At 36.6% G+C, this 25,940-nt stretch overlaps 1 protein-coding gene and 1 pseudogene across 1 annotated transcript in view; both read left to right on the top strand.

Moving 5' to 3' along the window:
* Nucleotides 1–25,940, top strand: part of KIAA1328 (KIAA1328 ortholog) — a 369,240-nt gene that overhangs the window by 126,806 nt on the left and 216,494 nt on the right. The gene's annotated exons all lie outside the window — the stretch shown is intronic.
* LOC141580992 (zinc finger CCHC domain-containing protein 9 pseudogene) lies at nucleotides 15,894–20,248 on the top strand (annotated as a pseudogene).

Below are 25,940 nucleotides of genomic sequence, written 5' to 3'. Positions count from 1 at the left end.
AGCTGTTTCATTTATAGTAACTTGTTTTGCAAAAATAGAAAAAGAATACGCACAGAGGGCTCCAAGATGGCCAATAGACCCAGCCAGTAGGAACATTTCCCACCAAGGGATTGGGACATCAGGAAAACTGATACACTCCTAGCAGATCTTCAGAAGGAAGGTGTTGAGAGTGGGCTGAAGGAGGAAACAGATACTGGGCTGAAAGGGGAGGAAGCTGGGAACCCTGCACAGGGCTGCTGCACACTGGGACTTGTTCCTGGCCCTCCATGACTCTTGTGGAGTGGGTAAGTTAAACAGGCATGGAGCAACTCACTGTCATCATAGGCCTTTGGAATCCCAGAAACAAGACAGTCACACAACAATAAAGAAAAAATGAAAAGTAATAAACAAAATCTTCAAGAAATATAGGATTATGTAAAGAGACAAAATCTATTACTCATTGGCATCTTTGAAAGAGATAGGGAGAAACAACTTGGAAAATGTATTTCAGGATATCATCCATGAGAACTTTCCCAACCTAGCTAGAGAGGCCAAGATTCAAATTCAGGAAATGCAGAGAACCTCTGCAAAATACTTCACAAGAATATCATCCTTAAGACATGTAATCATCAGATTCTCCAAGGTCAAAATGAAAGAAAAAAATATTAAAGGCAGCTAGAGATATAGGAGAGGACACCAAGAAAGGGAGGCCCATCAGAATAACAGTGAACTCTCAGCAGAACCTGTGTAAGCCAAAAGAGATGGAAGGCCTATATTCAACATTCTTAAAAGAAATTTCAGCCAAGAATTTTATATCTGACCAAACTAAGCTTACTAAGTGAAGGAGAAGATCAGTTTCAGACAGGCAAATGCTGAAAGAATTTAATACCACCAGACCTGCTTTACAAGAGCTTCTACAAAAGCACTAAATATGGAAAGGAAAGGCCAGAAACTGCAAAACACACTTAAGTACATAGACTAGTGATACTGTAATGCAACCACACAAAGAACTCAGCATAATAAACAGCTAACAACATGATGACAGGATTAAATCCACACATATTAATACTAACCTTGAAAGTAAATGAGCTAAATGCCCCAATTCAAAGGCACAGAATAGCAAGCTGGATAAAGAAACAATACATGATGGTATGCTGTCTTCAAGAGACCCATCTCAATGTGCAGTGACACCTGTAAGCTCAAAATAAAGGGATGGAGAAAAATCTACCAAGCAAATAAACTGATAAAGGTAAGGGTTACAATTCTAATATCAGACAAAAAAGACTTTAAAAATCTTGTCTAGCATCAGGTGACAAAGATAAAAAAAGACAAAGAAGGCCATTATATAATGGCAAAGGTTTTAATTCAACATGAAAACCTAATTACCCTAAATATATATGCACCCAACACAGGGAGACCCAGATTCATAAAGCAAGTTCTTAGAGACCGTCTAAACTCCCACACAGTAATAGTGAGAGACTTCAACACCCCACTGGCAGTATTAGACAGATCATTGAGGCAGAAAATTAACAAAGATAATCAGGACCTGACCACTGGACCGAATGAATCTGATAGATCTCTGTAAAACTGTCCACCCAAACAACAGAATATATATTCTTCTCATCTGCACCCCATACAACGATCTAAAATTGACCTTACAATCAGACAGTAAACAATCAGCAAATGTAAAAGTATCAAAATTATGTATCAGCTACCCTCTTGGACCACAGTACAATAAAAATAGAATTTAAGACTAAGCAAATCTCTCAAAAGTATACAATTACATAGAAATTAAACAATCTGCTTGTGAATGACTTGAGTAAATAATGAAATTAAGGCAGAAACAAGTTATTTGAAATTAATGAGAACAAAGATACAACATACCAGAATCTCTGGGTCACAGCTAAGGCAGTGTTGACGGAAATATACCACTAAACACCCACGTAAAAAGTTAGAAAGATCTCAAACAACCTAACATCACAACTAAAAGAACTTGAGAAGCAAGAGGAAACTACCCCAAAGCAAGCAGAAGACAAGAAATAGCCAAAATCAGAGCTTAACCAAAGGAGATTGAAACACACACAAAAATTTTTAAAATAAATGAAGCCCGGAGGTTTTGAAAAAAAATTAATAGGCTATATAGACCACTAGCTAGACTAATAAAGAGAGATGATCCAATGAACACAATCAGAAATGAAAAAGGAGATATTACCAGTGACTCCATACAAGTGCAGATAACCATCAGAGACTATTATGAACACCTCTGTGCACACAAACTACAAAATCTAGAAGAAACTGGTAAATTTCTGGGCACATACACTCTCTCAAGACTGAACTAGGAAGAAATTGAATCTCTAAACATCCCAATGATGATCTCAGAAATTGAATCAATAATAACCTACCAACCAGAAAAATCTCAAGACTGGATGGATTCACAGCCCAATTCTACCAGATATACAATGAAGGGCTGGTACCATTCCTATTGAGATAATTCCAAAAAATTGAAAAGTAAGGACTTCTCCCTAACTCCCTCCACAAGACCAGCATTATCCCGATACCATAACCTGGCAGAGACATAAAAAAAAAAAAAAAAAAAAAACTTCAGGCCAGTATCATTGATGAACATTGATGCAAAAATCCTCACCAAAATACTAACAAATCAAATCTAGCAGCACATCAAAAAGCTAATTAAACATGATCAAGTAGGCTTTATTCCTTAGATGCAAGGATGGTTCAACATACACTAACCAATAAATGTGATTCATCATATAAATGGAACTAAAGACAAAAACCTACATGATCATCTAAATAGGTACAGAAAAGGCTTTTGATAAAATTTAACATCCTTTATGTTAAAAACTCTCAATAAACTATGTGTTAAAGGAACATACTTGAAAATAATAAGAGCCATCTGTGATAAATCCACAGCCAACATCTTAGTGAATGAACAAAAGCTGGAAGCATTATTTTTCAAAACTGGCACAAGACAAGGATACCCTCCTCCCACCACTCCTGTTCAACATAGTATTGGAGGTCCTGGCTAGAGCAATCAGGCAGGAGAAAGAAATAAAGGGCATCCAAATAGGAAGAGAGGAAGTCAAACTATCCTTGTTTGCAGATGACTTGATTCTATATCTCAAAAACTTCATCATCTTGGCACAAAGGTTCCCTAAGTTGATAAACAACTCCAGCAAAATTTCAGAATACAAAAATCAATGTATAAAAATCACTAGCATTCTTATACACCAACAACAGCCAAGTCAAGATTGAAATTAGGTATTCAGTTCTATTCACAGTCACCACAAAATGAATGAAATATATAGGAATACAGATAGCCAGGAAGGTGAAAGATTTCTACAATGAGGACTACAAAACACCACTCAATAGAAATCAGAGGTGAACACAAACAAATGGTAAGTCAATATTGTTGAAATGGCCACAGTGCCCAAAACAATTTACAGATTCAGTGCTATTCCTATGAAACTACCAATGACAGTCTTCACAGAATGAGAAAAATCTAATTTAAAATTCATATGGAACCAAAAAAGAGCCTGAATAGCCAAGGCAATCCTAAGGAAAAAGAACAAAGTTGGTGGCATCACATTACCCAACTTCAAACTATACTACAGAGCTCCAGTAACCAAAACAGCATAGTACTCTACAAAACCAGACAGATAGGCCAGTGGAACAGAATAGAGAATCCATAAGAAGGCTACACATACAACCATCTGATCTTCAAGAAAGCTGGGAAAAAAAAAAAAAAAAAAAAAAAAGGCAATGAGGAAAGGACTCCCTGTTCAATAAATGGTGCTGGTTTAACTGGCTAGCCATATGCAGAAGATTGAAACTGGACCCATTTCTTACCTAATATACAAAAGTTAACTCAAAATTGGTTAAAAACTTAAATGTAAAACCCCACGCTATAAAAAACCTGGGAGATAACCTAGGCAGTACCATTCTGGACATAGGAACTGGCAAATATTTTGTGACAATGACACCAAAAGCAATTGCAACAAAAGCAAACATTGACAGATGGGATCTAAGTGAACTAAAGAGCTTCTGCACTGCAAAAGAATTTATCAACAGAGTGAACAAACTACAGAATGGGAGAAAAATTTTGCAAACTATTCATCTGACAGAGGTCTAATATCCAGCATCTATAAGGAACTTAAAAATCTTAAAAGAAAAAAACAGCCTTGTTAAAACAAGCATAAAAAAGCAAGCTCAATATTACTGATCATTAGAGAAATGCAAATCAAAACCACAGTGAGATACCTTCTCACACCAGTCAGAATGGCTGTTACTAAAAAGTTAAAAAATAACATACTGGCGAGATTTGGGGAGAAAAGCAAACACTTATACACTGTTGGTAGGAACATAAATTAGTTCAATCATTGTGGAAAGCAGTGTGGTGGTTCCTTAAAGAGCTAAAAACAGAACCGCCATGCAACCCAGCAATCCCTTTACTGGGTATATACACAATGGAATATAAATTGTTCTATCATAAAGACACCTTCACACATGTTCATTGCAGCACTTTTGACAATAGCAAAGACATGGAGTCAACCTGAGTGCCCACTAATGGAAGACTGGATAAAGAAATGTAATATGGACCAGGCACAGTGGCTCACGCCTGTAATGCCAGCACTTTGGGAGGCTGAGGCAGGTGGATCATCTGAGGCCAGGAGTTCAAGACCCTGATGAACATGGAGAAACCTTGTATCTACTAAAAATACAAAATTAGCCAGGTGGAGTGGTACATGCCTGTAATCCCAGCCACATGGGAGGCTGTGGCAAGAGAATCACTTGAACCCAGGAAGCAGAGGTTGCAGTGAGCTGAGATTGTGCCATTGCATTCCAGCCTGGGCAAAAAGAGCAGAATTCCGTCTCAAAAAAAAAAAAAAAAATGTGGTACATATACACCATGGAATGCTCTGCAGCCATTAAAAAAGAATAAGATCATGTTCTTTGCAGAAGCATGGATAGAACCAGAGGCCATTATCCTTAGCAAACTAATGCAGGAACAAAAAAACAAGATGTTCTCACTTGTAAGTAGGAGCTAAGTACAAGAATACATGGACCCAAAGAGAGGAACAAAAGACACTGAAGCCTATCAAAGGGTAAAGGGTGGGAGGAAGGAGAGAAGAAAAAAATAACTACTGAGTACCATGCTTGTCACCTGGATGATGAAATGATCTGTACATCAAACCCGTGACACAAAGTTACCTATATAACAAAACTGCACACGTACCCTGAACCTAAAAGTTTCAAAAGAAAATACATGCAGTATTCATGACGATGTAGTACTGCCATAAGGATGGATATATAGATCAGTGAAACAAAATTATAAATTCAAATCATAAACTCTAACAATTATGGTCAATTGATGATTGACAAAAGTGCTAAGGCAGTTAAACGGGGAGAAAGAATAATCTTTTCGACAAATGATGATGTGGCAGTTGAACACATACGAGAAAAATAGATTTGGACCCTTCATACCATGCACAGAAACTAAGTTCAACATTAGCTCAACATTCAGGATACTTTTTGTGAAACCTAGACAATCATTTTTCTCAGCACCAGTTTTTGTTTTGTCTTCTTTTATACCTGAATTTCAACAATGGATCACATGATATAATTTAATCTTCTATAATTAATAGCCAGAAGTATTGCCTTTTAACTCAGAGGATGAGCAGAATATCATGTTCATGGTTACCATGTCAGGGGAGGGCTCTAACCACAAAAAGATCAAAGATTATCACAATGCCAGCCACTGGGAATGGAAGTTCCAAAACTTGTGCCTACTTTTTCTTGGTGTCAGAGTAGCCAAGGAAAACACTAAGCAATCAAGCACTAGATGGAGAACAGTTTACTCCCATAAAAAAAGCAGCAAGATCAGTTTAATGGTGGCATTAGTCTTTCATGGATAGTGTGTCCCCTATATCCAGTGGATTCTCTGGCAGCCAACCTGTCTCTCCTGTCCCTTTCCTGTCCCAGGAAGTGAACTTCTGTTCCTTCCTTCTAGAGTACAAAATACTAAATGCTGGGAGTATGCCCGAGGACCGTTGGTGCACACACTTAAACAATACAGAGGAACACACATTGAACCTGAAACAGGAAAAAGATACCAACAAGGCAATAGTTAAAATTACCTGTTTTATGGAAATTTATGTCTTTATTTTCAGTTATCTAAAGTTTTGTCTGTTATTTGAATATATCAATTCTGTGTTGAAGATGCTGTCATGGTAGTTGACTAATCTGCAGAATGGATTAGTTTTATTGGATTTTAAAAATATTTTGCTTTTTAATATTTCATTCATTATTGCATATTTTATAGCCATTTATTTATTCAGATAATGACAAGTTTTTATAGCCCATATGCTACCAATATGAGAGAAAGCATTGTTCTCTACACTCCATTGAAAGTTGTGAATTCCCATTCTGGATCCTCATATAGGATAAATTGAATAATAAATAATTACTCAGTGAAATATTACAAGTCTCAGAGTAGTTAAAAACCAAATCAACATTATAGATGTGTATTTAATATTGTCTTACAGTTAGTGGTTTCTGATTGATAGTTGGTATCAGGGACACAGTTTTATATATAATTGCATATACACACATATATACACATACATATACATATATACACACACATATCTCTAATATCTTCAAAAATCTATTTTTCACTGTAATCTAGATATTAATACATGGTTATTGACCTGAAAACATACTGTCTACTAGCAGAATATAGATTCAAAATGAAACCTGAAAAGTAAACTGATAATGTAATATTGATAACATTAAAGTTTGTGCAATTTAAATTAGATATGATTGGGCTCAGTGGTCAAATATACTGAAAAATTTAGGTTTACGGTCACTTGTTTGGAATCAAGGTTGTTTGCTCATGTATCTGATTATTTGACATTGGTTTTCAATTCTCAATCTCAGAAGGTGGCTTTTTTTTTGATTTGTGTAGATTTTAGGGGTATGAGTATAGTTTTGTTACATGGCTATATTATGTAGCGTGAAGTCTGGGCTTTTAGTGTATCTATCACCCAAATAATGTACACTATGTTAATTGAGTAATTTTTTATTATCTGCTACCCTGTCATAGCCCCAATCTTCTGAGACTCCAATGTCTATTATTCCACATCATCTAGCTCTCATTTCTGAGAACATGTGGTATTTTTGTTTGAGTTGTTTCACTGAAGATAAAAGCCTCCAGTTCTATTTATGCTACTGTAAGAGACATAATTTTACTATTTTTTGTGGATGAATAGTATTCCATTGTGTATATATACCACATTTTCCTTCTACATAAACATCTATGTTGATTCTATATCTTTGCTATTGTGAATATTGTTGTAGTAAATATACAAGAACATGTGATATGATGGGTTTTGATATGTACTTTTTGATATGATGGTTTCTTTTCCTTTGGGTAGATACACGGTAGTGGGATTGCTAGATTAAATTGTAGTTCTATTTTTAATTCTTTGAGAAATCTCCATATTGTTTTCCGTACAGGTTTAATTATACTCCTATCAACAGTGTATAAGCATTTCTCTTTCTCTGCATCACAGAAGGATTTTTCTTTTGTTCATTTATTTCAAATGGACTCTGGCTCAAAAACTGCCGTCTGTCATAGGGTATTATGTGATAAGGAGTATAATCTAGTATGAAACAGATCGTCTTAGACAAAGTATGAGTGAATTTTTGCTCACGGAATAGCAAGTCTTGATCTGAAATCAGTCCTATTGATTATGGTATATAAATGGCCAGATTAGTAGTACTGGATTTTGCAAAGTTAGTATCACCATGACAAGATAAAAAATCTTGAGTGCAAAAGAGCGAGAGGGAATTGGGTCATCCTTTCATATTATGTTGATATCAGTCACTGGTATCCATTAAATTCTTTCGAAGCTAAGTTATTGACCCAAAGACCAAAGTACAAACTATGTAATTCTAAACTCCTTTTTTTCCCTCATTTTGCATGGGAATACTGACCTATCTATTGAGCATTGGTGACAAAGCAATTTGCCAGGCACCCTTGCCAGGTAAACAGAACCTCAGAAAATGTAATATTTGACTGTGTTTCTACTTGTGGAGTTAAGTCTTCTCGTAAGTTAACTTCCTTCAGCTACCTGTTAACAAAGTTAAATTTTAAACCCTCTTGCCAACTGATTTTTAAATTTTTATTATTCAGTGAATACTAAATCGTTTCTTCCCTTCATTGTTAAAGCTTTTTGTTTTTCTCTTGTTGGTCTGTCTTTTGTTACATAGACTCCCAGTTAAGAATTGTGAAGGACAGAGATAAAATTATTTTTCCTCCTCTACAGTTCCTTTAAATATGCTATTGTTTAATTTTGTACCTATGGTTTATGTCTATCTTAGATATTTACAGTTTGCCATTATAGAAAGCCCCTGGATTAAGGCATGCCATGGGATGTAAGCAAAACAGAGAAAGACACAGAAGTTGATTGCAATCAAACTACCCTGGAAGAAGAACTCTCTCAGAGCAGTACTGCTCAACAGAACTTTCTGTGATGATGTAACTGTCCTATCTGTGCATTGTCCAACATGATAGCAACTTACTATGTGTGACTATTGAGCACTTGATATTTGACTAATGAGACTGAGGAACTGAATTTTTATTTAATAGACACCTGTGGCTATAAAATTGGACAGTGTAGTTCTGGAACAGATATTAATGCCTGGATATAAGAAATGTGTGAGTTCCTATAACGAATAGGTTGACTGAGGAGATGTAAGCTAATCATGGCTGGGCTTGTTAGCTCAGGTGAGATCAGTGTTTTTCAGAAAGAATTGGTGATATATGTATTTTTACCTTTTCATTAGTAGACAACTTTGTTGCTGAATAATTGTGAAACAAACAAATTTTAATATCAAAACAAAATAGAATTGCATTCCTGCTTTTTACAGGTTATAACAGTAGCCAACAAAATCTCAAAGTACGTCCATGTTTTCTTTTTTAGTGATTTATCCTGATTAAAGAGATATGATAGAGAGGAGGAGGAAAGAAAGGATGGACAGTTGGATGGATGAGAAAACAATGTAATATGTTTTATTCTAAATAACACAGGAGTGGTACATTGTTTCTTTTCTCAAATACCTAAGTAGATCTGATGTTATCTAAGATTCCTTCCAGCTCTAACTTTGTGATAAATCTTAAGAATGCTGAGCAGAAGGAAATCTCAGAGTGGAACAGATTAATTTAGGATTTAGAACTTATTATTTGACTTGTATTCTTGTATGATTTCAATATCACAGGTTGTATCAATGAGTACTTCAACTTTGCTAAGTAATTTTATTTCCTATGGAGTATTGATTAAAAGAAAGCTCTGATAAATACCCTCTACAGTGTGGTATCTTCCTGGTTACTCTAATAGCTTTTTTAAGCATGATAGTCATGATTTTTAATCGTTCAGATAGAAACATAATACTTAAGGAAGCAGCATATTTAGAGAATAGGTGAGAAATAAGTACAAACACAAGGTAACTTATGCATGTCCCCAATTACAGCTACATTTAGCACTAATGAGCAAAAGGAGCAACTTGAAGGCTCAGTCCACTATTCTTCATTCTTTCACTCTGTATCCCTAAAGCCCTGTCATTGGCATGGTAAGGTAATCCTGTTGGTTTGCTGTGTTGGTAGCATCAATTATTCTTCAAGACTGAGTCAGGATACTAACTTTTTAAGTGTTAATGCTCTGTTGATTTTTGTCAGTCTATTGCTCTGTTCAGCTTATACCTTTACACAGTGTTCAGAGCTCTCACATGTGTAACCTTAAGCATTTTGCTCTGCTTTTGGTATGAAATAAATGTTTGATGAATTCTTGCCTGCTCGACAGATTGAGTGACTGCTATTTTTCCCAGTATTCTTACACAGCTACTCTTACTTGGTGCCCCGTTTCTCAGATAATTTGCCTGAGCGCGCTATCTCAAAGAGAAGGAACACCCATCTGGAACTGTGTGCCACCCTAATGTCAATTTTTTGTTTTGAAAGTAAGGGACCACATTAATGAAACCCAGAAACAAGGTGTTTCAGAGTTATCAAGACACCACACCCCAGGTATGGTGGTTGATAAGACAGACTTACAAGACTCAGCATATAGTCTTACTCGCTGTCAAGGTTTATTTTATTGTATATTATTTAAGTTCATATTTTATTTTATAATTTGAGACAGAATCTCACTCTGTCACCCAGGCTGGAGTGCAGTGGTGCAGTGTCAGCTCGCTATAACCTCCATCTTCCAGGTTCAAGAGATTCTTATGCCTCAGCCTTTCAAGTAGCTAGAATTACAGATGTGTGTCCCGATGCCTGGCTAATTTTTATATTTTAGTAGAGATGGGGTTTCACCATGTTGCCCAGGCTGGCCTCCAATTCCTTGCCTCCATTAATCGGCCTGCCTCGGCCTCCGGAAGTGCTAGGATTACAGGCATGAGCCACCACACCTGGCCAAGATTTATTACTATGAAAGGAATAAAAGGAAAAGGTGATGTCTGGAAGAAAGCACATGTGTTCTGATGAGACTCATCTCTAAATGTAATCACACTGTATATGCTTTGTTCCTCCAGCAATGAATTGTGACAACTCCTGTGAAATGTTATCTACCAGAGAGACTCACTAGAGACTCACAACCTCAAGTTTCTATTGGGGACTGACTGGTCACATAGGCATTCTTGTCTACCATGTATCAATTTCCAGATGCCCAGGAGAAAAGCAGATGTTCAGCATGAACTGCATTGTTTGTATAAACTGGTTAGGCATAGTAACATATTAGTATCAGTTAGGAAATGGTGGAAATAGTTCAGAAATCGGTTTTCATATTGCCAGCCAAGGACCAACTCTATAAGCAGGACTTTGTAAGGGTAGCAGGCTCAGGCCAGCTATGGTAACTCTTTTCTGCTCATAAGAAATGTCTCAGTCACCATTCAGACTTGGAACGTTTAATGTATTTTTAACTTTATGTCTAGTCTCTTTACTGTCTTCTTTTGGTGACCATTATTGTCATTAGGAGATTAATAGAAATATGGTATACAGTATGCCTATTCCTTCACCTCATGTGGCCATTTCTATTTCTTCTACATGAGAGCACCAGCTCTTCTTTCCTCTTTCTCCTTGCCACATTTTCTTCTTTTGGCATTTGCTTTGCCCAGTACTTCAAGATTGTATTCCTGTAGTTGCATCTGAGGTTTTAATGACATATTTATTTTTTCTTTAAAGCTGCAGACTAGTATTGCCTTGAAAGAGCATTATGTGAACTGAGCTTGGTGGCTCATTTGTATACTTTCAGCACTTTGGAAGGCTGAGGCAGGTGGATCTCTTGAAGCCAGTTCAAGACCAGCTTGGGCAATGTAGCAAGACCCCATCTCTAAAAATATTTGAAAACGAGCTGTGGTGTACATCTGTATTCCCAGCTACTCAGGAGGCTGAGGTGGGAGGATCAGTTAAGCCTAGGAGTTCAAAACTACAGTGAGCTATGATTGTACCATTGTACCACTACAGCCTGGGCAACAGAGTGAGACCCTGTCTCTAAAAAAAAATAAAATTTAAAAATACAATGAATAAAAAGATTATATGAATACCTATTGGTGTGCCTCCTAAGACTTAGAAATCTTAAAGTTGAACCTCTAGTACCTCAGAGAAGGATTTATATTTATTATAAACTGTGAGGATTATATGGGCAGACTGAGAAGTAAATTTTACCATTAAATCTAGTCTAAATCAATGTCAACTCATACTTCTGAATAATTTAAGAATAAAAGAACTTTTTTCTGCAAGTAGGGTCTCAGTTAAAAGCATTTCAATGAAGATAATAGGAAAGAGACATGGAAGTGATGTAACTGTGGGAGTCCACAGAATAGGAAGTAAATGATGCCGCCATAAAAACAGAATAAAGGCTGGTATAGAAATAAGAGATTATATTAATAGGAACTCCAATATGTAATATTGGTATCAAGCAGGAAGATCCAGCTATCAATCCCAAGTGAGGATTCCCACCACATGGAGGTTGGTAGCAATAGACCTCAGCCCACTGTGTCTTCTGTGGGTTCAGAATCACCAGGGAAGACTAAACCCACAAGTCACTGATTGGAACAATACTTTACTCACAGAAAGGAGAAGAGACTCAGCAAGATCACTATGTATAGTGTATACCAGTGCTATTGTCTGATTGTGTTCCCCCACATTCATGTGTTAGAAACTTAATCCCCAATGCAACATTATTGAGAGATGGACCCTCATGAGAGGTATTATATTTAAGCCATGAGGGCCTCACCCTCATGAACAGAGTAATGTTATTATAAAAAGAACTTGCAGGAGTGGGTTCCCTTATTGCTTTTCTACATTCTGCCATGTGAAAACACAGCATTCGCCTCTCCAATGGAGGCAGCATTGAAAGTGCTATCTTAGAAGCAGAGAACAGCCCTCACCAAAAACTGGCATCTTGCTCTTGGATTTCCCCATTTCCTGAACTATAAGAAATAAATTTTTTTTATAAGTTGTTCAATCTGTAGTATTCTGTTACTGCAGCATACATGCACTAAGACAGCTGGTCTCTCATGGCCAATGAGTCCCTTGTTAGAGCCAGTGTGGGGCAATAGACTACATGCACCCTTCTCATGCTGCAGGTGAAGACCTAGTTCCCTTCCCACAGGGAACAGATACATTGGTGGGGCTGGTCAGGGTCTATATGTTTTTCTTGATAAGAAAGGAGAATTTGAGGCCATGCAACAGCTCAGCTTCTGTATAGAGAATGTTCCAGGCCCAGTTTACTAGTTGAGCAATCCCAGAGAGCAGTGGCAGATTGCATGATGGCTGCTTCCCCAACAATTGGGCAAATATGCTAGAAGACTCACTGTTATACCTTTAGAATATCTAGTGATTTTTTTGACGGGCCTAAGTGAAGTGAAAGGAAGTAATGAGAAGTACAGTTATTCTGGAGTTAATTCCAAATGATATGGTTTGGTTCTGTGTTCCCACCCAAATTTCATCTTATAGCACCCATAATTTTCACGTGTTGTGAGAGGTACCGAGTAGGAGATTATTGAATTATGGGGGCTGGTCTTTCTTGTGTTGTTCTCCTGATAGCAAATAAATCTCACAAGATTTGACTGTATCATAAGGGAGAGTTTTCCTGCACAAGCTTTTTATGCTTGCCACCATCCATGTAAGATGGGACTTGCTCCTCCTTGCTTTCCACCGTGATTTGTGAGGCCTCCCCATCTACATGGAACTGTGAGTCCAATTAAACCTCTTTCTTTTATGAATTGCCCAGTCTTGGGTATGTCTTTATCAGCAACGTGAAAATAGACCAACTAACAAGGAAACTTTAATTGGTGAGGAGCAAGTGATAGGAACTTTTAGAGATGGAGTTTATTTTAGAATTCGTATTAGTAAAATAATGCCTTGGAATAGTGTTTGTTCCCATCAGCAAGAGAAAAAATCATGATTTATGGGACATTGGGTAGAATATTCCAGTTAGATTTTTGTCTTAGTCATGGAAAATAAATAGCTCTAGGCTGAGCACCTCTCCATACCCATCCAACAAATCAGAAAAAAAAAAAAGAAATCCAAAAAAAAAAAAAAAAAAGTCAAGCTGTTTCCAAGTAACTAAACTGTCACAGAATAAACCTCAGGAATATAGAAATACAAAAATATGCAATACCCAAGAAGATAATTCAAACTAGGCATGCAAAGAAGCACTAAAATGCAACCCCATATAGGAGAATAATCAGTCAAATTGACACAGTTGATAAAATTAACAGCCAAGGTTCATTAAACCATTATTATATCTACATCCCATTCGTTTATAAAGAAATAGTACCATAGAGATACCAAGAAGACACAAATTAAACTCTGTTTTTTGAGATGGGGTCTTGTTCAGTCACTCAGGCTCAAGTGCAGCAGTGTGAACATGACTCAGTGCAGCCTCTTCCTCCTAGGCTCAAAGGATTCTCCTCCCTCAGCCTCCCAAGTAACTGGGACTCCTGATGCATGTCACACATGACACCTGGCTAATTGTTGGATCTTTTTTTTTTTTTTTTTTTTTTTTTTTTTAAGTAGAGATTGAGTCTTAACTTTGTTGCCCAGGCTGGTCCTGAACTCCTGGGCTCAAGTGATCCACCTCAGCATCCAGAAGTGCTGGGATTCTAGGCATGAGCCACCACACCCAGCAGACTGAACTTTTGGGTATGAAAACTATTATGTCTAATATGAAAAATACACTATTTTGTATTAATGGGAGATTAGACATTGCAGAAGAAAAATGAGTTCTAGAGATAGACAGAAAAAAAGTAGTTTAACTAAAATCATTGAGTTGTGGGACAAATTTAAGTGATCTAATTCATATAACTGGAGTTCCTGAAGGAGAGTTATGAGCAGAAAAATTTTGAACAATGGCTGAAATTTTCTAAAGATGACGAAAACTATAAACCCATGGATTGAAGTGTCTCAGTGAACCTCAGACACACGAAAAAGATGCACCTAGGCACATGTATACCAAAGCACATCAAAAGTAAATTGCTTGCAATCAGTGATGAACAAAAAAATCTTAAAAGCAGCCAGGGAAAAAAATACATGTTGCATACAATGGAAAAAAAAAAACATAAATATGACAGCAGGTTCTTGAAGGAAACAGTGTTAACAAGAGCACATTAGAACAACATTGTAAAGTACTTTTTAAAAAATTGTCAACCTAGAATTCTATACCCAGAGAAAAAAATTTTTTAAAGCTGAAAGCAAAGTAGAGATTTTCAGACATAATAGGGGAAGAAAAACATCATTACCAGGAGTCCACACTATAAGATATGTTAAAGGAAATCCTTCATAAAGAAGGAAAATTATACCAGTTGGAAATATGCATAAACTAATGGCATGCACCAAAACGTAACCTAATGGATAAATATATATTATTTTTTAGCATGTAAGTCATTTTAAACATAATTGTCTGTTTAAAGGAAATAATGACATTCACTTTAGGGGTTTTAACATGTACATAAGTAAAATATATGACTAATACTGCATTAAGAGAAAAATGAAAGTTTTGTTGTATGATTTTTATCGTATATATGAAGTGATGTAGTATTAGTTGAAGATAGGCTGTGATAAGCTAAAGCTGTATAATAGTGACCCTAAAGCAACCACTAAAATAACAAGTTTATACCAAATAGATGAATGAAGGAGATGATGTTGGTTCTTTAAATTAAGAAAGAGGCAGAAAAGGAGAAAGAGAAAGCAACAGATGGGACAAATAGAAATCAAATAATAGATTTCAACTTAATATATAAATAATCACACTATTTAATAGTCAGTGGTCTAAGCCACCCTGATTAAAAAGGAGAGACTCTCAAATTGTATTTGGGGGGAAAGAAAAAGCAAGATACAAGTATAAACTGCTTGCAAGAAAACTACATGAAATTTAAAGAAATAAACTTCTGTACTCTGCTAATAGTAACCAAAAGAAAGCTGGAGTAACTATATGAACATAGAACAAGATAGATTGTGGAACAAGGAGTATTTCTGGGAATAAGGGAGATCATTTTATAACGAGGACAAGACACTGCTAAACAGTGTTAACTCTGTTTTTTATATGCTTAAAAGAGGTAAAATACATGAAGCAAAAACAGATATAACTTCAAAGAGAAGCCAACAAATCCATAATTATACTTGATTTCATTAGCACATTCTGAATGGTTAATAGAACAAGAAAATCTACTAAGGACATAGAACACTTAAAATTACTATCAACCAATTTGATATAATTGCCATTATGAGGCTACTTAAGAGGAAAAAAAGATTAAATAGCTTTATATCTGTTAAGAAAATTGAATTTGTGGCTCTGGGGGATTCGTGCACGGTAAGAAGCTGCATGACAGCGCAGTGAGGTACCTCTGATGAAATTACGACCAGGTGGGCACGAGTTAATACCACATATAACAAAAGACCCTTGCCTGCAACATCGTGGGAGGACATGAAGAAGGGATCCTTTGAGGGAACAAGCCAAAACCTACCAAAGCATAAACGACTTGAAGCCATTACTATCCCTTAAAAATGATGCACCCCAATCAAAACATAAGAAGAACAAAAAGAAAAAAGAGTACTTAAATAAAGATGTGAATGGATTAATGGAATACCTAAGACAATTCACAGGCAGTTCACAAGGGGCAAATTATAGCAACAGATAGTAAGGTAGTAAGGAAGGAAACTGCAGTTGCTTTAAAGAAAGACAGTCAATGGGAAGGAAGAAGATTAAAAAGTGGCAAAGAAAAATGCAATGGTGTTTCTATTGTAGAAAACCTGGTCATGGAATTGCAGATTGCCCTGCGCCCTTGAAAATCAAGATACCATCACTGGAGTAGGTTACATGTGTGGGTCCACAGAGCACGGAATAACCAAGTGTAAGGCTAAAGTAGACCCAGCTCTTGGTGAATTTCCTTTAGCAAAATGTTTTTGTTTGTGGAGAAATGGGGCAGCTGTCTGGAGCTTGTCCTGATAATCCCAAAGGACTCTATGCTGATGGTGGTGGTTGCAAACTTTGTGGCTCTGTGGAACATTTAAAGAGATTGCCTGGAAAGTCAGAATTCAGACTGAATGGTCACAGTTGGTCATTAGGCAAAGGGAGTGAGTGCAGATTATGAAGAAATTTTGGATGCACCTAAACCGCAAAAACCCAAAACAAAAATACTTAAAGTTGTTAATTTTTTATAACAACTAGCACTGTCATTTACCACCTCATTTTTACTTTCTAAACCAGGCTCACTTAACAAGTTAGAATTGGGCTCCCTTGTAGTCAAGACTATACTATAGATAGTAGTATGATCTGAGTGTGGTCAAAAACAAGTTTCTTTATTCTGTTCATCAAATAGTACTTCTACCACTGTTTGGAAAAAATTGAAGAAAAGAATAAGACGGTTAAATGGATTCTCTAAAAGAACATATTTTAAGAGACAGAACTTAGGCATAACTAAGTGGTTGTATACCTAATTGTAACAATCATCTTTTATAAAATCAAAATTATGCATAAATGTGAAACACCCCTAAACAAAGGGTACAAATGAACTTTTGGTGATACTGTTTTCTTGGCTCAGAGTATCAATTTATTATTATAATAGAAATATACAAGTTACTAGAAAGTCTATTTCTAGGATATGGAATAAAAATGCATTTTCTATTAAAAAAAAAAAAAGGAAAATTGAATTTGTAGTTAAAAAGCTTTCTCACAAAGAAAACTCAAAGTCCAGAGGCATCAATAAATTCTACTAAACATTTAAGGAAGAAATACTATATTTTCCACATAAAGTCTTCCAGAAAATTATAGAAGAGGAAATACTTATCAATTCATTGCATGATGCCAGTAATACCCCGATGTGAAAACCAAAGAGAAAAGAAATTGATATCCCTCATGAATCTACATGCAAAAATTCTAAACAAACTTTTTAGCAAATCAAATGGAACAATATTATAGAAACAATACTTCCTTAGTAACATATATTACAGGAATATAAGTTTTAGCATTTGGAAACCAATTAACACAATTGAGTGTGTTAATAAGCTAAAAAATAACCATATGTTCATCTCAAAGGTGCACTTTTTTTAGATGAAATCTAACATCTATTACTGATGTAAAAAAAAAAAAAAACCTTAGCAAACTAGAAATGTGAGGGTACTTTTTCAACCTGATAAAGCATTTCTATAAAAATTCTACGTCTATTAGTAGTATCATACTTAATGATGAAAGACTGAATGCTTTCCCTCAGTGATCAGGAACAAAACAAGGATATTCAGCCTTACCATATCTATTCACCATTGTACTGGAGGTTTCAGGCCATGTAATAAGAAAAAAGAAATAATAGACATTCAAATTGAGAAGGAAATGGTAAAATATTCCTTATTTATAAATAGCATGATCATCTACATAGAGAAGCAATGAAATCTACAAAAAATGTTACTAGAACTAATAAGTGAATTTTACAAAGTTATAGGCTACAACATCAATGGATTAAAATCAGTAGTATTTCTGTGTCCTGGCTATGAACAAGTATAAATCAAAAATTAAAAACAATACTATTTACAAAACATTTATATGTATATGAAATACATAAGAATAAATGTGGCAATGTCAAAGACCCAGACACTTGAAAATTACAAAATATTGCTATGTGAAGTTAAGAAACACCTAAATAAATGAAGTGATACCTTGTGTTCATGAGATTAGGACACATGATACTGTTAAGATGTTACTTCTCTGCAAAGTAATCTAAATGTTCGATGAGGGGCTGGGCACAGTGGCTCACACCTAAAGTTTAAGGATTTGGGTTGGGGAGGGCAAGTCAGGAGGATTGCTTGAGGGCAGGAGTTCAAGACCAGTTATAGCAACACAGTAAGACTCTTTCTCTCCAAAAACTTTTTTAAAATTAGTGAGTCATGGTGGCCTGTAGTCCTAGGTACTTGGGAGGCTGGGGCAGGAGGACTGCTTGAGCCCAGGAGCGCACCACTGCACTCCAACCTGTGCAACAGGGATAGACCCTGTCTCAAAAAATAAAGATTTAGTGCAGTTCCAGTCACATTCTTGGACAGCATTTTTTGTTTGTTTGTTCGTAGAAATTAACTGATTCTAAAATTTATATGGAAATGTAAAGACACTAGAAAACCCAAAATAATGCTGAAAAAGAACAAATTCAGAGGGCTAACACTACTTATCAGTCTTATAAACCTACAGTATTGGATAGGTATAAAGATAGACAACTCAGTAAAACAGAGCAGAGAACACAAAAATGGACTCAAAGAAATATGCCTAACTGATTTTTTGGTAAAGATGCAAATAACGTTCAATGGAGAACAAGTCCATATCCTTATGGTTATGTCACAATTTCAGGTGCATATGCAAAAAGAAATTACTCTGGATCCATATACGCTGATATAATGAACTCATAAGGGATCATAGACCTAAGTATGAAACTTAAACGATTAAGCCCTCCAAAGAAAACAGGACAAAATTTTTGCAGCTGTAGATTAGTCATAAATTATTAGATACAACAAACAGAAGAACAATCCAGAAAAGAACCAATTGAGAAAAGCACATGTAAAGATACTCAACATTAGTTATTAGGAAAATGAATATTAAAACCACAATTATATACTACTACATAACTATTAGAATGACCAAAATTAAAAAGGCTTCCGCTATCAAAGGAAGTGGAGGAACTGGAACTGTTATGCACTCTTACCACCTTGTAAAATATTTTAATTTTTAAGAAAGTACAAAATATCCATCTAACATATAATCCAAGCATTATACTAGGTATTTACTGAGAAGCGAAAGCATATAGTTACGCGCTAGTATTCACAGCAGCTTTTTTTTTATACCCTCAAACTTAATCCAAACTACTCTGCAATAAACTACTGTTCTTCAGGTGAACTGATAAATTGTGGTATATCTATATAATGGAAAACTACTTAGCAATGAAAAGCAACTACTGTTACATAAAATAACATGAATGAATGTCAAAGCAATTAAACTGAATTAAAAAATTTAGGCTTAGGAAACTATATCCTGTGTAATTCCATTAATATAAATCTCTAGAGAAAGCAAAGTAATCTCCAATGATAGAAAGTAGATTAGTTCTTTCATGGTTGCACAGATTCAGGAGTAGTGGAGTAGGTCAAAGGATTACAGAGAGACACAAGGAGACTTTTAAAGATGGTGGATATGTTCTTGGTCTTGACTGTGGTGATGGTTACTGGATAGATACATATGCCAAAGAGCTTACCCATCGGTACACTTTAATTATGTGCAGGTGATTGCACATCAATTATATCTCATTAATGTTTTTTAAAAAAAAAAAACCTACATAATTTTCCTTTAAGAGTTCTACCTGCCTGGAGCTCACAGCTCAGGACTTAAGCCCCAATAAAAGATAGACTGTCTCCTCAAGTAGCTCCCTGACCCCCATAGATCCAAAGACTCACCTCATAAAGGAGAGAACGGACTGACAGTTGGCGAGCATTCTTCTGGGACAAAGATAGCAGAATAGGAAACTGGTAGCAACCCTTACTGTTCTGCAGCTGCTGCAGGTGATCCCCAGGCAAGCAGGGCCCGGAGAGGACCTCAGCAGTCCTACAGCAGAGGGGCCAGATTGTTAGAAGGAAAGCTTAAAAAAAAAAAAAAAAAAAGTAACTTCAGCATCCACGAACTAAAAGCTCACTCAGAGACCCAATCTAAAAGACAGTAACTACAAAGACAACAGGTGGATAAACCCACAAAAATGGGAAGAAACCAGCACAAAAAGGATGAAAACTCCTGAAACCAGAACACCTCTCCTCCTAAAAGGGATCACAACTCCTCACCAGCAAGGGAACCAGACCAGATGGAGAAGGAGGGTGATGAAATGACAGAATCAGACTTCGGAAGGTGGGTAGTAAGAAACTACAATGAGCTAAAAGAACATGTTCTAACCCATCGCAAAGAAATTAGAAACCTTGAAAAAAGATTGGACGAAATGCTAACGAGAATGGACAGCATAGAGAGGAATATAAGTGAATTGATGGAGCTGAAAAACACAACATAAGAACTTCGTGAAGCATACACAAGCTTCAACAGCCGAATTGACCAAGCAGAAGAAAGGATATCAGAGGTCGAAGACCAACTCAATGAAATAAAAAGAGAAGGCAAGAACAGAGAAAAAAGCGCAAAAAGGAATGAACAAAATCTTCAAGAAATGTGGGACTATGTGAAAAGACCTAATCTACTTTGATAGGTGTACCTGAATGTGATGAAGAGAATGAATCCAAGCTGGAAAATACTCTTCAGGATATTATCCAGGAAAACTTCCCCAACCTAGCAACGCAGGCCAATATTCAAATCCAGGAAATACAGAGACCACCACAAAGATATTTCTCAAGAAGAGCGACCCCAAGGCACATAATCATCAGATTCACCAGGGTTGAAATGAAAGAGAAAATGCTAAGGGCAGCCAGAGAGAAAGGTCAGATTACCCACAAAGGGAAGCCCATTAGACTCACAGCAGATCTCTCAGCAGAAACTCTACAAGCCAGAAGAGATTGGGGGCCAATATTCAACATCCTTAAAGAAAAGAACTTTCAACCCAGAATCTCCTATCCAGCCAAACTAAGCTTCATAAGTGAAGGTAAAATAAAATCCTTTGCGAACAAGTACTCAGAGATTTCATCACCCCCAAACCTGCTCTACAAGAACTCCTGAAAGAGGCTCTACACATATAAAGGAATAACCAGTACCAGCCACTCCAAAAACACATAAAATGGTAAAAGAGCATCAACACAATCACGAATCTGCATCAACTAACCAACAAAACAGCTAGGTAGCATCAAAATGACAGCATCAAATTCACACATAACAATACTATTCCTAAATGTAAATGGACTAAATGCCCCAATCAAAACACACAGACTGGCAAATTGGATAAAAAGCTAAAACCCATCAGTGTGCTGTATCCAGAAAACCCATCTTACATGCAAGGATACACAAAGGCTCAAAATAAAGGGATAGAGGAAGATCTACCAAGCAAATGGAGAGCAGAAAAAAGTAGGAGTTGGAATTCTCATCTCTGATAAAATAGACTTTAAAGCAACAAAGATCAAAAGAGACAAAGAAGGACATTACATAATGGTAAAAGAATCACTGCAACAAGAAGAGCTAACGATCCTAAATATATACGCACCCAATACAGGAGCACCCAGATACATAAGGCAAGTTCTTAATTACTTACAAAGAGACAGACTCCCACACAATAATAGTGGGAGACTTTAATACCCCATTGTCAATATTAGACAGATCAACCAGACAGAAAATCAACAAGGATATCCAGGACCTGAACTCAGACCTGGAACAAGCAAACCTAATAGACATTTACAGAACTCTCCACCCCAAATCCACAGAATATACATTCTTCTCAGCACCACATCACACCTACTCTAAAACTGACCACATAATTGGCAATAAACCACTCCTCAGCAAATGCAAAAGAACGGAAATCGTAACAGTCTCTCAGACCACAGTGCAATCGAGTTAGAACTCAGAATGCATAAACTAACTCAGAACCACACAGCTTCATGGAAACTGAACAACTTGCTCTTGAATGTTGACTGGATAAACAATGAAATGAAGGCAGAAATAAAGATGTTCTTCGAAACCAATGAGAACGAAGACACAACATACCAGAATCTCTGGGACACATTTAAAGCAGTCTCTAGAAGAAAATATATAGCAATGAGTGCTCACATGAGAAGAAAGGAGAGATCAAAAACTGACACCTTATCAAAATTGAAAGAGCTAGAGGAGCAAGATCAAAAAAAACTCAAAACCTAGCAGAAGACAGGAAATAACTAAGATCAGAGCAGAACTGAAGGAAATAGAGACACAAAAACTCTTCAAAAAAAAAATCAATAAATCCAGGAGCTGGTTTTTTGAAAAGATCAACAAAATAGACCACTAGCCAGATTAATAAAAAAGAAAAGAGAGAATAACCAAATTGATGCAATAAAAAACGATAAAGGGGATATCACCACAGATTCCACAGAAATCTAAACCATCATCAGAGATTATTACAAACAACTCTATGCACATAAACTAGTAAACCTGGAAGAAATGGATAAATTCCTGGACACCTGCATCCTCCCAAGCTTAAACCCAGAAGAAGCCAAAACCCTGAATAGACCAATAACAGGGTCTGAAGTCGAGGCAGCAATAAAGAGCCTACCACCCAAAAAAAAAGCCCAGGTCCAGATGGGTTCACAGCCGAATTCTTACAGACATACAAAGAGGAGCTGATACCATTCCTTCTGAAACTATTCCAGACAATCCAAAAAGAGGGAATCCTTCCCAAATCATTTTATGAGACAAACATCATCCTGATGCCAAAACCCAGCGGAGACTCAGCAAGAAAAAAAAATTCAGGCCAATATCTATGATGAACATAGATGCAAAAATCTTCAATAAAATACTGGCAAGCCGATTGCAACAGCATATCAAAAAGCTCATCCACCATGATCAAGTAGGATTCATCTTGGGAATGCAAGGCTGGTTCAACATACACAAGTCCATAAACATAATTCACCACATAAACAGAACCAAAGACAAAAACCACATGATTATCTCAATTGATGCAGAGAAGGCCTTTGACAAAATTCAGCAGCCCTTTATGCTAAAAACTCTCAATAAACTAGGTATTCATGGAACGTATCTCAAAACAATAAAAGCTATTTATGACAAACCAACAGCCAATATCATACTGAATGGGAAAAAACTGGAAGCACTCCCTTTGAAATCTGGCACTAGACAAGGATGCCCTCTCTTGCCCCTCCTATTCAATATTGTACTGGAAGTTCTGGCCAGAGCAATCAGGCAAGAGAAAGAAAGGGTATTCGAATTGGAAAGGAGGAAATCAAATTGTCTCTATTTGCAGATGACAGGATTGTATATCTAGAAGACCCCATCATCTCAGCCCAAATTCTCCTGAAACTGATAAACAACTTCAGCAAAGTCTCAGGATACAAAATCAACGTGCAGAAATTACAAGCATTCCTATACACCAGTAACAGACTTAAAGAGAGCCAAATCAAGAACCAACTGCCTTTCACAATTGGTACAAAGAGAATAAAATACCTAGGAATACAACTAACAAGGAATGTGAAGGACCTCTTCAAGGAGAACTACAAGCCACTGCTCGATGAGATAAGAGAGGACACAAACAGATGGAGAAACATTCCATGTTCATGGTTAGGAAGAATCAACATCGTGAAAATGGCCATACTGCCCAAAGTAATTTACAAATTCAACACTATTCCCATCAAGCTACCAATGACCTTCTTCACAGAACTGGAAAAAAACACCTTAAACTTCACATGGAACCAAAAGAGAGCCCACATAGCCAAGTCAATTCTAAGCAAAAAGAACAAAGCAGGAGGCATCACACTACCGGACTTCAAACTATACTACAAGGCTACAGTAATCAAAACAGCATGGTACTGGTACCAAAACAGAGATATAGACCAATGGAACAGAACAGAGGCCTCAGAGGAAATACAACATACCCACAACCATCTGATCTTCGACAAACCTGACAAAAACAAGCAATGGGGAAAGGATTCCCTGTTTAATAAATGGTGTTGGGAAAACTGGCTAACCATGTGCAGAAAGCAGAAACAGGACCCCTTCCTGACACCTTACACCAAAATTAACTCCAGATGGATTAAAGACTTAAACATCAGACCTAACACCATAAAAACCCTAGAAGAAAATCTAGGCAAAACCATTGAGGACATAGGCTTAGGCAAGGACTTCATGACCAAAACACCAAAAGCAATGGCAACAAAAGCCAAAATAGACAAATGGGACCTAATCAAACTCCACAGCTTCTGCATGGCAAAAGAAACAGTCAGTAGAGTGAATTGGCAACCGACAGAACCGGAAAAAATTTTTGCCGTCTACCTATCTGACAAGGGGCTGATATCCAGAATTTACAAAGAACTAAAACAGATCTACAAGAAAAAAAACAAACAAGCCCATTCAAAAATGGGCAAAGGATATGAACAGATACTTTACAAAAGAAGACATACAGGAGGCCAACAAACATATGAAAAAATGCTCATCGTCACTGGTCATTAGAGAAATGCAAATCAAAACCACATTGAGATACCATCTCACACCAGTTAGAATGGCGATCATTAAAAAATCGGGAAACAACAGATGCTGGAGAGGATATGGAGAAATAGGAACACTTTTACACTGTTGGTGGGAATGTAAATTAATTCAACCATTATGGAAGACAGTGTGGCGATTCCTCGACGACCTAAAAATAGAAATCCTATTTGACCCAGCAATCCCATTACTGGGTATATATCCAAAGGATTATAAATCATTCTACTATAAGGACACATGCATACGAATGTTCATTGCAGCACTGTTTACAATAGCAAAGACCTGGAACCAACCCAAATGCCCAACGATGATAGACTGGGTAGGAAAAATGTGGTACATATACACCATGGAATATTACACAGCCATCAAAAACGATGAGTTCACGTCCTTTGTAGGGACATGGATGAACCTGGAAACCATCATTCTCAGCAAACTGACACAAGAGCAGAAAATCAAACACTGCATGTTCTCACTCATAGGTGGGTGTTGATCAATGAGAACACATGGACACAGGGAGGGGAGCACTACACACTGGGGTCCGTTGGGGGGAAATGGGGGAGTGAGGGGGGTGGGGAGGTGGGAATAGATAGCATGGGGAGAAATGACAGATACAGGTGAGGGGACGGAAGGCAGAAAACCACACTGCCATGTGTGTACCTATGCAACAGTCTTTCATGTTCTTCACATGTACCCCAAAATCTAAAATGCAATTAAAAAAAAAAAAGAGTTCTACGTGCCTGGCCTTATTGTGATCAGAGCATTTCAGCTCTTTTTCCTAAAATATATTTTACAGTGCATAATATGTTTAATACTCAGAAAAGAAACTTGTGAGTAGTTAGTATAGCCACTATCCTAACAAACTATACGTTCCTGACAAAGTGGAAATGTTCCCATTTTATTTTTAATGACACACAGGCTTTAAATGTTACTCTGTGTTTGAAACCCGCAGAAACTGGAATGACGTTCACATAGATGAGCAATCACCTCTAATGACATTAGGCTAAACACCAGTTTCTGAAAATAATTTTTATATGAATTTTTCCCAGATAATTCGACTTTTAAATGTTTTTACATGAGACATCTTTATATAAATGTATATAGATTGAAGCAGCAGGTATAAAACCTGAAATTTCCATATTTCAACTATTTTTTTAACATGCCTATTAACAGGCTACAGGTAGATACTGTACAAACTTCATTGATTTACTCTGCAATAAATTACTACCATCCAGATCAATACATAGACAACTGTCA

The sequence above is a fragment of the Saimiri boliviensis genome, chromosome 13, assembly GCF_048565385.1.
Source record: "Saimiri boliviensis isolate mSaiBol1 chromosome 13, mSaiBol1.pri, whole genome shotgun sequence".
Taxonomy (NCBI): Eukaryota; Metazoa; Chordata; class Mammalia; order Primates; family Cebidae; genus Saimiri; species Saimiri boliviensis.
This window is presented reverse-complemented; position numbering and strand designations above follow the sequence as displayed.